At 45.5% G+C, this 16,982-nt stretch overlaps 1 protein-coding gene across 1 annotated transcript in view; it reads right to left on the bottom strand.

Annotated features, from left to right (window-relative positions):
- The window catches only part of CLSTN2 (calsyntenin 2), a 1,535,903-nt gene that overhangs the window by 103,666 nt on the left and 1,415,255 nt on the right, over window positions 1-16,982 (bottom strand). The window lies entirely within an intron of this gene.

The following is a 16,982-nucleotide window of genomic DNA, read 5'->3' as shown; positions in this document are numbered from 1 at the left end:
GAGATTGCTGCTGAGTCACTAGTTTTGTGACGCAACAGCGACCTCAGTAGCGATCTCGCTATGTGTGACACGTACCAGCGATCAGGCCCCTGCTGTGAGATCGCTGGTCGTGTCGGAATGGCCTGGACCTTTTTTTGGTCGTTGAGGTCCCGCTGACATCGCTGAATCGGTGTGTGTGACACCGATCCAGCGATGTCTTCACTGGTAACCAGGGTAAACATCGGGTTACTAAGCGCAGGGCCGCGCTTAGTAACCCGATGTTTACACCCTGGTTACCAGCGTAAATGTAAAAAAACCCAAACACTACATACTCACCATCTGATGTCCGTCAGGTCCCTTGCCGTCCGCTTCCTGCTCTGAGTGCCGCCGTACAGTGAGAGCGCAGCACAGCAGTGACGTCACCGCTGCGCTCTGCTCTCACTGTACGGCGGCTCAGTCAGAGCAGGAAGCAGATGGCAAGGGACCTGACGGACACCGAAAGGCGAGTATGTACTGTTTGGTTTTTTTGGTAACCAGGGTAAACATTGGGTTACTAAGCGCGGCCCTGCGCTTAGTAACCCGATGTTTACCCTGGTTACCCGGGTGCTGCAGGGGGACTTCGGCATCGTTGAAGACAGTTTCAACGATGCCGAAGTCGTTCCCCTGATCGTTGGTCGCTGGAGAGAGCTGTCTGTGTGACAGCTCCCCAGCGACCACACAACGACTTACCAATAGTGTTGAGCATTCCGATACTGCAAGTATCGGGTATCGGCCGATACTTGCTGTATCGGAATTCCGATACCGAGATCCGATATTTTTGTGGTATCGGGTATCGGTATCGAAACAACATTAATGTAAAAATGTGTAAAAGAAAGAATTAAAATAAAAAATATTGCTATACTCACCTCTCCGACGCAGCCTGCACCTTACCGAGGGAAGCGGCAGCGTTCTTTGTTTAAAATTCGCGCTTTTCTTTCCTTTACTGAAGTCCCGGCTTGTGATTGGTTGCGTGCCGACCATGTGGCCGGGACGCAACCAATCACAGCAAGCCGTGACGTAATTTCAGGTCCTTCAGGATTTTAAAATTACGTTCCGGCGTTGTGATTGGTTGCGTCGCAGTCACATGGGCAACGCAACCAATCACAGCAAGCCGTGACGTAATTTCAGGTCCTTAAGGATTTTAAAATTACGTCCCGGCTTTGTGATTGGTTGCGTCGCAGTCACATGGGAGACGCAACCAATCACAAGCCGTGACGTCACGGGAGGCTGGACACGCGCGCATTTTAAAATGGGCGCGTGTCCAGCCTCCCGTGACGTCCCGGCTTGTGATTGGTTGCGTCGCGGTCAACCAATCACAAGCCGGGAGGCTGGACACGCGCGCATTTTAAAATTTTAAAATTTTAAAATGCGCGCGTGTCCAGCCTCCCGGCTTGTGATTGGTTGACCGCGACGCAACCAATCACAAGCCGGGACGTCACGGGAGGCTGGACACGCGCCCATTTTAAAATGCGCGCGTGTCCAGCCTCCCGTGACGTCACGGCTTGTGATTGGTTGCATCTCCCATGTGACTGCGACGCAACCAATCACAAAGCCGGGACGTAATTTTAAAATCCTTAAGGACCTGAAATTACGTCACGGCTTGCTGTGATTGGTTGCGTTGCCCATGTGACTGCGACGCAACCAATCACAACGCCGAAACGTAATTTTAAAATCCTGAAGGACCTGAAATTACGTCACGGCTTGCTGTGATTGGTTGCGTCCCGGCCACATGGTCGGCACGCGACCAATCACAAGCCGGGACTTCAGTAAAGGAAAGAAAAGCGCGAATTTTAAACAAAGAACGCTGCCGCTTCCTTCGGTAAGGTGCAGGCTGCGTCGGAGAGGTGAGTATAGCAATATTTTTTATTTTAATTCTTTCTTTTACACATTAATATGGTTCCCAGGGCCTGAAGGAGAGTTTCCTCTCCTTCAGACCCTGGGAACCATCAGGAATACCGTCCGATACATGAGTCCCATTGACTTGTATTGGTATCGGTATCGGTATCGGATTGGATCCGATACTTTGCCGGTATCGGCCGATACTTTCCGATACCGATACTTTCAAGTATCGGACGGTATCGCTCAACACTACTTACCAACGATCACGGCCAGGTCGTATCGCTGGTCGTGATCGTTGGTAAATCGCTATGTGAGATGGGGCCTTTAGTCTCTGCAATTGGTCCAAGCAGATCATAGTCCTTCAAAGGCATTGATCTCTTTCAATTAAGTTTCTCCCCTAGCTGCAGTTTGTTATGAAATCACAAACCGCACTGTACTCACCCTTCAACCGAGTCAACTGCCAAGTAAAATTTAAGGAATATTAGGAATGAGGAACTATGTATGCAGTGATTTATCCATCTTGAGACTGTATAGGAGTCTCTAGATGGTGCTTTGTAGGTGGAGTGGGTGGATGGTGTGAGCTGATGGACAGCTCTGTCTCATGGGAAATGTAATATAATGGCTCAGAGGGAGAGCTGGCAGGATGTTCAGCAAATAAATAATAACAAACCACAAGAAAAGTAGCAGGTAGTTGAAAGAGATCTGAAAAAATCTAAGATATCACAGATTGTAGGATTCAATATAGAAAAGCCAGATCATTTTTTTTCTACTATTTTTGTTCTCAAAAAGCAACTTTAAGCTCCTTATCCATGGTGCAAGGTTTAAACTAAGTCCTGCAAAATCATCTGTATGCAGTAGGATGACTTGCATCTCCAGAAGGACACTACTATTGTGTGGCTAACCATTTCCTCACTACAGGTCCCAGTTTATATATATTGCTGCTATTAACTATTTTCTTTATGAAAGTTACCAGACTACATTAACTTTTCTGTTATAAACATTATTAATGGCGGTCTTGCTAGAAGATACCAGTTTGAAGCCCTTTGATACCTGCAACCTTGCTGAAAGATACCAGTTTCCTATATAACTACAGTTCCTATTTATTTTTGGAGACCTAGCTCTGTTTGATCTGTGTTATCTGCACCACGTTTGTTTGCAGTCCTTGATATGGCCAGTACTGCTTAGAGAATTCACTTTACCGGGTGAACCCTTAACATAGTTGAACTTGTATTTGTCTGATCTTTAACCAACATTTTATATTAAATATTTTCTTTACTAGTATTAATATTGAACTGCACAGACATACTAAGATTTGTAAAGTATGGATATGCAATGTATTCGGTGAGGATGTCCCAAAAAGTCTAAACAGAATTTCCAACAATTAAATCTCCCCATCATTTGTTTATTTTACTAACTTTTGTGGCACCATTAATTCCACAGCGCTTTACATACATTATCGGCACTGTCCCTGTTGGTACTCACAATCTATATTCCCTATGAGTATGGCATTAGCTCGTGGGAGGAAACACAGGGAGAACATGCAAACTCCTTGCAGATTTTGTCCTTGGTGAGATTTGAACCCAAGACCCCAGTACTGCAAGACTTCATTGCTAACCACTGAGCCACCATGCTTGTTCCCTAACCAATGTATATCTAGGCTGGATGATCACTGGTATGCTGTAAGTTGAAAGTGTCCACTAGCTATGTTCCTGTGTCAGGTGTCTACTAGCTATGTTCATGTGTCAAGTGTCTACTAGCTATGTTCCTGTGTCAGGTGTCTACTAGCTCTGTTCATGTGTCGGGTGTACTGTCTACTAGCTATGTTCCTGTGTCAGGTGTCCACTAGCTATGTTCATGCGACAGGTGTCTACTAGCTATGTTCATGTGTCGGGTGTCTACTAGCTATGTTCCTGTGTCGGGTGTCTACTAGCTATGTTCATATGTCACGTGTCTACTAGCTATGTTCATGTGTCAAGTGTCTGCTAGCTATGTTCATGTGTTAGGTGTCTACTAGCTATGTTCATGTGTCAGGTGTCCACTAGCTATGTTCATGTGTCAAGTGTCTACTAGCTATGTTCATGTGTCGGGTGTCTACTAGCTATGTTCCTGTGTCAGGTGATTACTAGCTATGTTCATGTGTCAAGTGTCTACTAGCTATGTTCATGTGTCGTGTGTCTACTAGCTATGTTCCTATGTCAGGTGTCTACTAGCTATGTTCATGTGCCAGGTGTCTACTAGCTATGTTCATATGTCGCATGTCTACTAGCTATGTTCATGTGTCGGGTATCTACTAGCTATGTTCATGTGTCGGGTGTCTACTAGCTATGTTCCCGTGTCAAGTGTCTACTAGCTATGTTCATGTGTCGGGTGTCTACTAGCTATGTTTCTGTGTCAAGTGTCTACTAGCTATGTTCATATGTCACGTGTCTACTAGCTATGTTCATGTGTCAAGTGTCTGCTAGCTATGTTCATGTGTTAGGTGTCTACTAGCTATGTTCATGTGTCAGGTGTCCACTAGCTATGTTCATGTGTCAAGTGTCTACTAGCTATGTTCATGTGTCGGGTGTCTACTAGCTATGTTCCTGTGTCAGGTGATTACTAGCTATGTTCATGTGTCAAGTGTCTACTAGCTATGTTCATGTGTCGTGTGTCTACTAGCTATGTTCCTGTGTCAGGTGTCTACTAGCTATGTTCATGTGCCAGGTGTCTACTAGCTATGTTCATATGTCGCATGTCTACTAGCTATGTTCATGTGTCGAGTATCTACTAGCTATGTTCATGTGTCGGGTGTCTACTAGCTATGTTCATGTGTCAAGTGTCTGCTAGCTATGTTCATGTGTCGGGTGTCTACTAGCTATGTACCTGTGTCAAGTGTCTACTAGCTATGTTCATGTGTCGGGTGTCTACTAGCTATGTACCTGTGTCAAGTGTCTACTAGCTATGTTCATGTGTCGGGTGTCTACTAGCTATGTACCTGTGTCAAGTGTCTGCTAGCTATGTTCATGTGTCGGGTGTCTACTAGCTATGTACCTGTGTCAAGTGTCTACTAGCTATGTTCATGTGTCGGGTGTCTACTAGCTATGTTCATGTGTCAGGTGTCTACTAGCTATGTTCATATGTCACATGTCTACTAGCTATGTTCATGTGTCGGGTGTCTACTAGCTATGTTCCTGTGTCAGGTGTCTACTAGCTATGTTCATGTGTCAAGTGTCTGCTAGCTATGTTCATATGTTAGGTGTCTACTAGCTATGTTCATGTATCAAGTGTCTATTACCTATGTTCATGTGTCAAGTGTCTACTAGCTGTTATGACTGGGCTAGCGGAACGCACCTAAAAGTTTATATTTTATTAGGGTAGATGCGTTCGCAGCCCGGGGTCCACCGTGCAGGAGAACCTGCTGCCAGTAAATAGCGGAACTAATAGCAGTGTGAGCTAACTCTGTTACTTCACAGAGCAGCCGTGAACACAACGCGCTGCGCCCTGTTAGACTCCACAGAGGCACAGGCTAACTGTCTAACAAGAGCAGTCAGTGGTCTTGCACGCACACGAAACTCCTCGCCAGAGGTGCCAGCATTCTAGGGGCTTATTTCGGCCAGGTCCCTGAACACACAAGCATACGAACTCCTCGCCGGAGGTGCCAGCATTCTAGGGGCTTATTTCAGCCGGGTCCCTGAACACACACATACAAGACCACACTGGCGCAAAGTACATAAAAGAAAGCAATACTAGCGCATGGCCGTGCGGCCATGCGAGCCTTATATAGCTGCAGCAAGTAAAAAACCTTCCCAGAAGGACCAATGAGAAGGTGCCATACCTGAGCATGTGACCCTAAATCTCCACTGAGAGATCTTGCCCTGGGCATGCTCAGTGTGTGCCAAGCAGGATTTAGTCCTAGCACCTACATGACCTTCCTGAAAGGACCAATGGACTTAGCTGCAGCATCTGACCATGTGACCCTCGATCTCCACTGAGAGATCTCACTCAGGGCATGCTCAGAACGAGAAGAGCAGGACTTAGTCCCAGAAGTGTCTGCTCGCCGCTGCCCAGCACTGACTTCAATAGCCGAAGCAGGAGAAGCAGCAGTAACTCTTTGTACAGAGTGGGACTGAGCAAGACACTGGGACCGACGTCTCCGCTGAGCAGGCTCCACTGCGGCAGGAGAAGAATGGGAGACCGCAGCGGAGATGGCCCGAGACTCCCCCTGTGCAGAGGCAGGAACTCGACCCCTAACATTACCCCCCCTCCTAGGGCCCCCCTCCTTGGGCCTCGCCACGCTCGAAGGCAGCAATGAGCTGCGGAGCCCGATTGTGCTCAACAGACTCCCAGGTCCTGTCCTCAGGGCCATGACCCTTCCAATCCACCAAATAAAATTTTTTGCCACGTACCACCTTGCACCCCAAAATAGCGTTCACCTCGTAATCGTCCGAAGACGAACCTGATGTCCCAGCAGATGACTCGGAAAACCGGGACATGTATACGGGTTTCAAGAGGGACACATGAAAGGTGTCGGTGATACCCAGGCGTGGCGGAAGGGCCAAACGATAGACCACAGGATTAACCTGTTCGAGGACCTTAAAAGGACCCAAGTAGCGAGGTGCAAACTTAGCGGACTCCACTCGCAGCCTGATGTTACGGGCGGAGAGCCACACTAAGTCGCCAGGAGCAAAGGTCGGAGCGGGGTGCCGATGTGCATCGGCAGAGGACCTCATTCTCTCCTTAGAGGCCTGAATGGCATCCTGAGTGCGGTCCCAAATATCCCATGCTTCCACAGCCCAGTCTGCCACCCTGGAGTCGGCAGAAGATACGGGCATAGGCACAGGTACCCGCGGATGCTGACCATAGTTGAGGAGGAATGGAGTTTGTCCAGTGGAGTCGGCAACTGGATTGTTCAGCGCAAACTCTGCCCACGGTAACAAGGATGCCCAGTCATCCTGTCTGGCTGAAACAAAATGTCGCAGATATGTGACCAAGGTCTGATTGGCCCTCTCTACCAATCCATTCGTCTCGGGATGATATATGCGGAGGAGAGATTTAACTCAATGCTGAGAAGACGACAAAGCTCTCTCCAGAACCGAGACGCAAACTGGGGACCCCGGTCACTGACAATCTTGTCTGGCATACCGTGTAGGCGAAAGATGTGCTTTATGAACAACGCTGCCAAGGCCCGTGCCGTAGGTAACCGCGGAAGCGGCACCAAATGCACCATTTTGGAGAAGTGATCGGTGATAACCCAAATGATGGTACAGCCCCGAGACTTGGGCAAACCCACCACAAAGTCCATCCCGACCATCTCCCAGGGCCTGTCTGCCACCGGCAATGGATAGAGTAACCCAGCTGGCCGTTGTCGAGGAGACTTATTTTTGGCGCAGGAGACACACGCCAGAATATAATCCCTGACATCATGGGCCATATGTGGCCACCAATACATCCTTGCCAACAGCTCAGATGTCCTTTTTGTCCCAAAATGTCCACCCACCCTGGACGAATGAGCCCACGAGAGAACCTCCGGTCGCAAATTGGGTGGTACAAAAGTCTTGCCCGGAGGCACAGACTCTAGCGAAACCGGGGCTACGGTTCTCAGGCTCTCAGTGGGGACAATAAGCCGAGGCTCCTCTTCCTCCTCCACTGATGACACCACGGAGCGAGAGAGAGCGTCGGCACGAACGTTCTTCTCCCCAGATAGAAAATGGAGGGTGAAATGGAACCGGGAGAAGAACAAGGACCACCTAGCATGGCGAGAATTTAACCGCTGGGCTGTCTGTAGGTACACCAGATTTTTATGGTCTGTGAAGACTTGGAAAGGAAAACGAGCTCCCTCCAAGAGATGTCTCCACTCCGAGAAGGCCAATTTCATGGCCAGCAACTCCCTGTCCCCGATTGAATAATTCCTCTCTGCTGGTGAAAAGGTCTTTGAAAAGAAGAAGCAAGGATGCTTCCGACCTTGAGCATCCTTTTGGAAGAGGACTGCTGCTGCACCAACAGATGAGGCATCCACCTCCATGATAAAGGGTTTGTCTACATCAGGGCGATGTAGGATGGGAGCGCTAGCAAAATGTGACTTTATGGAATTAAAGGCCTCGGAGACCTCCACAGACCACGATTTGGGATTTGCTCCCTTCTTGGTAAGGGCAACCAAGGGAGCTACCAACGTTGAGAAGTGTGGAATGAACTGTCGATAGTAGTTAATGAACCCCATAAAGCGCTGCACCGCTTTAAGAGAATGAGGTTCCTGCCAGTCCATCACAGCCTGTAGCTTGGCAGGATCCATAGCCAAACCCTGGGCAGAGATGATATAACCTAGGAATGGCAAGGACTCCTGCTCAAACACACACTTCTCCAATTTGGCGTAGAGGGAGTTTGCCCGTAAGAGGTCAAAGACTTTGCGAACATCTCTCCGATGGGAGTCGATATCTGGAGAGTAGATGAGAATATCATCCAGATAGACTACGACCGAGGTGGTGAGCATATCCCGGAAGATATCATTCACAAAGTCTTGGAAAACGGCTGGGGCATTACAGAGCCCGAAAGGCATCACCAGATACTCATAGTGCCCATCCCTGGTGTTAAAAGCCGTCTTCCATTCGTCCCCCTCACGGATGCGAATCAGATTGTAAGCACCCCGCAGATCTAATTTTGTAAATACCCTTGCTCCCCGTAGCCTATCAAAAAGCTCAGATATCAGGGGTAATGGGTATTTGTTCTTAACGGTGATGGCGTTAAGACCCCTGTAGTCAATACATGGACGCAGTTCCCCATTCTTCTTCTGAACAAAGAAGAACCCAGCCCCAGCAGGTGACACTGACATCCTGATGAACCCTCTTGCCAGATTTTCTTGGATGTACTGAGGCATTGCCTCCATCTCCAGGAGAGATAATGGATAAACTTGACCCCGGGGAGGTTCAGCACCAGGCAAGAGGTCAATAGGACAGTCATAGGGGCGGTGAGACGGAAGGATCTCCGCCGCCTTTTTGGAGAACACGTCCGCATGAGACCAGTATTGCTTGGGGAGAGAGGATAGATCTGCGGGTACCTCAGTAGTAGCAACCTGAACGCACTCCCTTTGACACCTACCCTCACAAGACTCACCCCATCCCAAAATTCTGCCAGAAGACCACTCGATATGTGGAGAGTGGTACCGTAACCAAGGTATCCCCAACAGGACCTCATCGATACCCTCAGGTATGACAAGCAGAGATATTATCTCCTGATGGGATGGCGACATGGACAGAGTAAAAGGAATGGTCTGGTGAGTTATCTGTGAAGGTAGTGTCGACCCATTCACCACTCGTACCGTAACTGGCTGTGCTAGCATAACCAGGGGTATTGCGTGACGTTGGGAAAAGGCGGAAGACATGAAATTGCCCTCTGCCCCATAATCCACGCAGAGCTCAACTGAGTGGGAAGATGAGCCAATGTTAATTGTCCCCTTAAAGGACAATTTTGAGGCAAACGTCGCTGTATCTAGTGTACCTGCCCCGACTACCACTAGAGGCTGACGTCTCCTCGACCGCTGAGAACATCTGGTGGCAAGATGTCCAGACTGCTGGCAAACATGACGAACCTTGGAAGCCCAAGCGGTCCGGGACTTAGAACCCGCTTGTCACACCTCCCTGGCCTCATGTGACTCAGGAACCATGACCGGAGATTCCAGAGGTCTGGCGAAGGTGGGAGCCAGCCGAAACCTCTGCCTACACTGGACTCGCTCAAACCTCCGCTCATTAAAACGGAGGTCAATGCGGGTAGAGACAGTTATTAACTCCTCCAGTGTGGCTGGAATCTCCCTAGTGGCCAGAGCATCCTTAACGTGATCAGCCAGCCCCCTCCAAAATATGGGGATAAGGGCTTTATCCGACCACTCTAGCTCTGAGGCTAAAGTTCGGAAACAAATGGCGAATTGGCTGACCAAGGACTCACCCTGAGTTAATGCCAACAGTTGGAGCGCCATATCATTGGTGACTCGAGGTCCTAGAAAGACCTGTTTCAGGGTGCTCAGAAACAACGGAGCACTCTGCACCACATGATCGCCACGCTCCCACAGCGGCGTAGCCCATTCCAACGCCCTGTCCGACAAGAGGGACACAATAAATCCCACCTTAGCCCGCTCTGTGGGAAAACGTGCAGCCAGAAGCTCAAGGTGAATAGAGCACTGACTCACGAATCCCCTACAAGATCTGCTTTCTCCAGAAAATTTTTCTGGGAGCGGGAGGCGCGAAAATGTCGGAACAGGGGTGGCAGTGGACAAAGTTGCTGCAGCCATGCTAGCAGCCTGTACAGCAACTGCGGAAATATCCACAGCTGAGGTTGAGCTCTCGAGAGCCGCCAACCTACCCTCCAGCTGCTGGATATACCGCAACGATTGCTGTATGTCCGCCATTTACTAGCCAGACCCTGGCGCTAGTATTATGTTATGACTGGGCTAGCGGAACGCACCTAATGAAAGTTTATATTTTATTAGGGTAGATGCGTTCGCAGCCTGGGGTCCACCGTGCAGGAGAACCTGCTGCCAGTAAATAGCGGAACTAATAGCAGTGTGAGCTAACTCTGTTACTTCACAAAGCAGCCGTGAACACAAAGCGCTGCGCCCTGTTAGACTCCACAGAGGCACAGGCTAACTGTCTAACAAGAGCAGTCAGTGGTCTTGCACGCACACGAAACTCCTCGCCAGAGGTGCCAGCATTCTAGGGGCTTATTTCGGCCAGGTCCCTGAACACACAAGCATACGAACTCCTCACCGGAGGTGCCAGCATTCTAGGAGCTTATTTCAGCCGGGTCCCTGAACACACACATACAAGACCACACTGGCGCAAAGTACATAAATGAAAGCAATACTAGCGCATGGCCGTGCGGCCATGCGAGCCTTATATAGCTGCAGCAAGTAAAAGACCTTCCCAGAAGGACCAATGAGAAGGTGCCATACCTGAGCATGTGACCCTAAATCTCCACTGAGAGATCTTGCCCTGGGCATGCTCAGTGTGTGCCAAGCAGGATTTAGTCCTAGCACCTACAGGACCTTCCTGAAAGGACCAATGGACTTAGCTGCAGCATCTGACCATGTGACCCTCGATCTCCACTGAGAGATCTCACTCAGGGCATGCTCAGAACGAGAAGAGCAGGACTTAGTCCCAGAAGTGTCTGCTCGCCGCTGCCCAGCACTGACTTCAATAGCCGAAGCAGGAGAAGCAGCAGTACCTCTTTGTACAGAGTGGGACTGAGCAAGACACTGGGACCGACGTACTGCTGAGCAGGCTCCACTGCGGCAGGAGAAGAATGGGAGACCGCAGCGGGGATGGCCCGAGACTCCCCCTGTGCAGAGGTGGGAACTCGACCCCTAACACTTGCTATGTTAACTAAGTATCTTGGGCTGCAAACATTAAAGATTTAGATCTTTATTTTTAATTGATATAAATAATAGGTTGTACTCAATTTATCACTTGTATTATATTAACTGGAGTTGACAGGTATTTTATTCTGCCGTGCCACATTAATGCAAACATCTGCCTGTCTTTAAGTAGTATTTATGGCATTACCGGAACTTTCTTATTATAAATGGATGCTGTCATTATGACAAATCTAGTAAATAAGAAAATTATAATATCTCTTTTATGCATAACCTTTCAGTCAACATCAAACTTTCTTTGCATATTACTGTAAGAATACACTCTGATTGTTTTTATCTACAAAAATGGCAAACTCTACTTGTGAAAAAGATAAATGTCCACATTATCTCAGAATATATTACAGTCCTGTGAGTTGATTATAGGAGATTTTGGTGATTAAAGCAACCAAGTAGTCATATCATTGTGATAAAAGCATTATCTATAGAGAAGAATGATTTAGTTTATGATCCTGATTCCAGAATCTGTGTTATTACAGGATACATAATGCATCTACCATGTCAGCCTTTCACACCAGTGAAGCTTTGACTTGTCTTGTGTTGATGCGAACTCATTAATTTAATATTTAATGGGTTGTCGCCATTTTATGTCTTGCCCCTTAGCAGCTGTGAATAAACAATTTTCTAAATAGTGCACGTTGATGACTAAAAGGGTAACAATGTTTTGAACTTTTGACTTTCAGGCTCCATTCTTTACTGTTCTGAACATGAGACAACAGAGATAATTGGTAGGATGAATATAGGCCATTACAGACAAGGTTAAGCTTCAAAAGAGAAGCAGAAAACCCATTTAAATACTATGCATACCTACATATATTTACACGTTGATTTTTTATTATTTATTTACTCCGTAAATGCAAAGTTAAGCAACTTTTTAAATGTTCTTTATCAAAAATGTACTACAATTTTGCTGCTTTCAGAATGTCTGTAAGTCATGTATCTACTCGAGTGGTCTGCAAAGGTTATAAATTATCAGAACATCAGCTTCTAGTTCTGATGCCACCTTGCCATCTCTCAGTGAGAAATATAGCTGAAGAGAGAGAAATGGGGCAGGGATGGACATTTCACTGATACTACCGATGCAGCACAAGAGGGGCACAAGAGGTAAGGGGGCCATTTCTACCTCCAAAGCATGTGGAATTGTGCGTTTTGATAACCCATTGGGCTGCAAAGGGCTCATATATTGTTCTTGCACTAGGACCCTCTCCTGACTGTGTAAGCCAATGAAGGAGGGGTTTATACAGATGTCCACAGAATGGAGGTAGGAGAACGTATATTAGGGAGGACGCACAAAACAGTTTATAGAAAAAGAGGAAAATGCCTGAAGAGGAAAAACGTATATTGTTAAAGCTGTAATTAAATATTTGCTTATAAAGACCACAGGAGCCAAGGTTCTCACAGACCTCACATCCAGCCTATGTTCTGGGGAGGAACACTCCCACAAGGGAAAAATCTCAAACTGGGATAAAACTATAAACTGCATCAAAGGTATCTAAAAAGCAACTAAGTACAGAAAATTGCAGACTGGAACAACTGTAAGTGCCATGTTATTAACTAAAGGTGACAAAATAATATTTTCGATGTCAAAGGTGTTCTTAGTTTTTAAGAGCTGTTACTTAAGACAGTGTGATATTTTTACTTTTACTTAGATACAGTATTTGTTCTTCTAGTATAAATCCTACTGCTATGCAAGTTCCAGTATTCCAACGAGTCATCATCCACAATATCTGATAATCTGGCACTCGTCTCCACCACATAGCTAATCTTACAAAAAGATGCAGAAGATTAAAATGAAATATTTAACATTTCTCTAGTTTAATAGAATATTATGTAGTCATTCATTTTTGACTGTAGTTTGTTTTGCTAGGGTTTTCTATAACCAAAAAATCTAATGAAACAAGAACTACAGTGTCAAATTTAATTGATAATAAATAAAAAAAACCCTTTGTTGTATTTTTATGTTTACTTGAGTTGCAAACTTGATTATTTGCCGTGTAATCGTTATTTTTTAGATTACATTACAACTTACATTATATTGATATCTTAGCAAATATGATGTAACAATAGACCTTAGCTCTGTTTTAAAGGGAGTCTGGCATTATACCATGTACAATTCGCAGAGTGTTAGGATAATTGATTCTTTGGTGGCTAAAAAAGCATTATAATGTTGGGTTTCAGAGATAGGGTATGTGCACACGTTGCGGATTTTGCTGCGGATCCGCAGTGGTTTTGATGCTGCGGATTCACAGCTGTTTTCCCTGAGTTTACAGTACCATGTAAACCTATGGAAAACAAAATCCGCAGTGCACATGCTGCGGAAAAAAAACGCGCGGAAACGCAGCATTGTTTATTCCGCAGCATGTCAATTCTTTGTGCGGATTCTGCAGCGGTTTACACCTGCTCCATAATAGGAATCCGCAGTTGTAAAACCGCAGGTGGAATCCGCACAAAATCTGCAAAAAAATTGCTGTAAATCCGCGGTAATTCCACAGGTAATCCGCAGTGCGGTTTACCTGCGGATTTACCAAAATCAGTCTGTAAAAATCCACAGGACTTTAATCAACGTATGCATGTAGCCATACACAATAGTCATGTGAAGCTGCGATATTGAACAGAAACAGAAACCTGTGAAACCCATAAAGGCAACAGGTTTCTGCTAATAACCAAGAAAAATTATCTTTCACAATTGGTGCAGAATCCAACCAGAGGAGCAGCACTTTTAGACCTAATTCTATCTAATAGACCTGACAGAATAACAAATCTGCAGGTGGTCGGGCATCTAGGAAATAGCGACCACAATATTGTACAGTTTCACCTGTTTTTCACTAGGGGGACTTGTCAGGGAGTCACAAAAACACTGAACTTTAGGAAGGCAAAGTTTGACCAGCTTAGAGATGCCCTTAATCTGGTAGACTGGGACAATATCCTCAGAAATAAGAATACAGATAATAAATGGAAAATGTTTAAGAACATCCTAAATAGGCACTGTAAGCGGTTTATACCTTGTGGGAATAAAAGGACTAGAAATAGGAAAAACCCAATGTGGCTAAACAAAGAAGTAAGACAGGCAATTAACAGTAAAAAAGAAAGCATTTGCACTACTAAAGCAGGATGGCACCATTGAAGCTCTAAAAAACTATAGGGAGAAAAATACTTTATCTAAAAAACTAATTAAAGCTGCCAAAAAGGAAACAGAGAAGCACATTGCTAAGGAGAGTAAAACTAATCCCAAACTGTTCTTCAACTATATCAATAGTAAAAGAATAAAAACTGAAAATGTAGGCCCCTTAAAAAATAGTGAGGAAAGAATGGTTGTAGATGACGAGGAAAAGGCTAACACATTAAACACCTTCTTCTCCACGGTATTCACGGTGGAAAATGAAATGCTAGGTGAAATCCCAAGAAACAATGAAAACCCTATATTAAGGGTCACCAATCTAACCCAAGAAGAGGTGCAAAACTGGCTAAATAAGATTAAAATAGATAAATCTCTGGGTCCGGATGGCATACACCCACGAGTACTAAGAGAACTAAGTAATGTAATAGATAAACCATTATTTCTTATTTTTAGGGACTCTATAGCGACGGGGTCTGTTCCGCAGGACTGGCGCATAGCAAACGTGGTGCCAATATTCAAAAAGGGCTCTAAAAGTGAACCTGGAAATTATAGGCCAGTAAGTCTAACCTCTACTGTTGGTAAAATATTTGAAGGGATTCTGAAGGATGTTATTCTGGATTATCTCAATGAGAATAACTGTTTAACTCCATATCAGCATGGGTTTATGAGAAATCGCTCCTGTGAAACCAATCTAATCAGTTTTTATGAAGAGGTAAGCTATTGGCTAGACCACGGTGAGTCACTGGATGTGGTATATCTCGATTTTTCCAAAGCGTTTGATACCGTGCCGCACAAGAGGTTGGTACACAAAATGAGAATGCTTGGTCTGGGGGAAAATGTGTGTAAATGGGTTAGTAACTGGCTTAGTGATAGAAAGCAGAGGGTGGTTATAAATGGTATAGTCTCTAACTGGGTCGCTGTGACCAGTGGGGTACCGCAGGGGTCGGTATTGGGACCTGTTCTCTTCAACATATTCATTAATGATCTGGTAGAAGGTTTACACAGTAAAATATTGATATTTGCAGATGATACAAAACTATGTAAAGCAGTTAATACAAGAGAAGATAGTATTCTGCTACAGATGGATCTGGATAAGTTGGAAACCTGGGCTGAAAGGTGGCAGATGAGGTTTAACAATGATAAATGTAAGGTTATACACATGGGAAGAAGGAATCAATATCACCATTACACACTGAATGGGAAACCACTGGGTAAATCTGACAGGGAGAAGGACTTGGGGATCCTAGTTAACGATAAACTTACCTGGAGCAGCCAGTGCCAGGCAGCAGCTGCCAAGGCAAACAGGATCATGGGGTGCATTAAAAGAGGTCTGGATACACATGATGAGAGCATTATACTGCCTCTGTACAAATCCCTAGTTAGACCGCACATGGAGTACCGTGTCCAGTTTTGGGCACCGGTGTTCAGGAAGGACATAATGGAACTAGAGAGAGTACAAAGGAGGGCAACAAAATTAATAAAGGGGATGGGAGAACTACAATACCCAGATAGATTAGCGAAATTAGGATTATTTAGTCTAGAAAAAAGACGACTGAGGGGCGATCTAATAACCATGTATAAGTATATAAGGGGACAATACAAATATCTCGCTGAGGATCTGTTTATACCAAGGAAGGTGACGGGCACCAGGGGGCATTCTCTTCATCTGGAGGAGAGAAGGTTTTTCCACCAACATAGAAGAGGATTCTTTACTGTTAGGGCAGTGAGAATCTGGAATTCCTTGCCTGAGGAGGTGGTGATAGCGAACTCAGTCGAGGGGTTCAAGAGAGGCCTGGATGTCTTCCTGGAGCAGAACAATATTGTATCATACAATTATTAGATTCTGTAGAAGGACGTAGATCTGGGGATTTATTATGATGGAATATAGGCTGAACTGGATAGACAAATGTCTTTTTTCGGCCTTACTAACTATGTTACTATGTTATGTATATAGCCATTTCTTACAGCAGCTTTAGAAGATCAGGTCTTTGCTCATATTTACTTATTTACTAGGAATATTTACTAGCAGCTTTCACAGGTTCAGAAGGCGAGAAAATTGCTTTACCAACAGATGCTTGACCAGATGTGAGATATACAATGTCCAACTGCATATTCCACACAATGCCAAACCTGGCATATGGAGAATGTGGCCTTGTGTATCTATAAATTGTTAGCACTACTCATATACAGTATCGTGTCATTGTGTCAAATTATATCTTTATTACACCAATATAATATTGTATTTGGCCTGTCACAATGTTGGTTGATGCGGTTCTTGGACACTGAGAAAAATTCTTAGGCATGAAACCTTAACTACTTTTCGACCTTGGACGTACTCAGTACATCATTGTCAGATGGTACATACTGACCTTAGATTTACTGAGTACGTTCAGTCGATTTTGTGCGCACATAGGCTGTGCTTGAGCGATCTCAGTGCCAGGAGCGGTGTCAGAACCGCTCCTGGCACTTTAACCCCCTAAATGCTGTAATCGTAGCATTTAGCAAGCAGGCAGAGGGAAGAAAGCCCCTAAGCCCTTGGACCCAATGTCATATATGACATATACATGTGATATACTTACATAATACAATGTGAAGGGTTCCTGAAGGTGACGT

This window comes from Ranitomeya variabilis, chromosome 2, assembly GCF_051348905.1.
Source record: "Ranitomeya variabilis isolate aRanVar5 chromosome 2, aRanVar5.hap1, whole genome shotgun sequence".
In the NCBI taxonomy this organism is placed as follows: domain Eukaryota; kingdom Metazoa; phylum Chordata; class Amphibia; order Anura; family Dendrobatidae; genus Ranitomeya; species Ranitomeya variabilis.
This window is presented reverse-complemented; position numbering and strand designations above follow the sequence as displayed.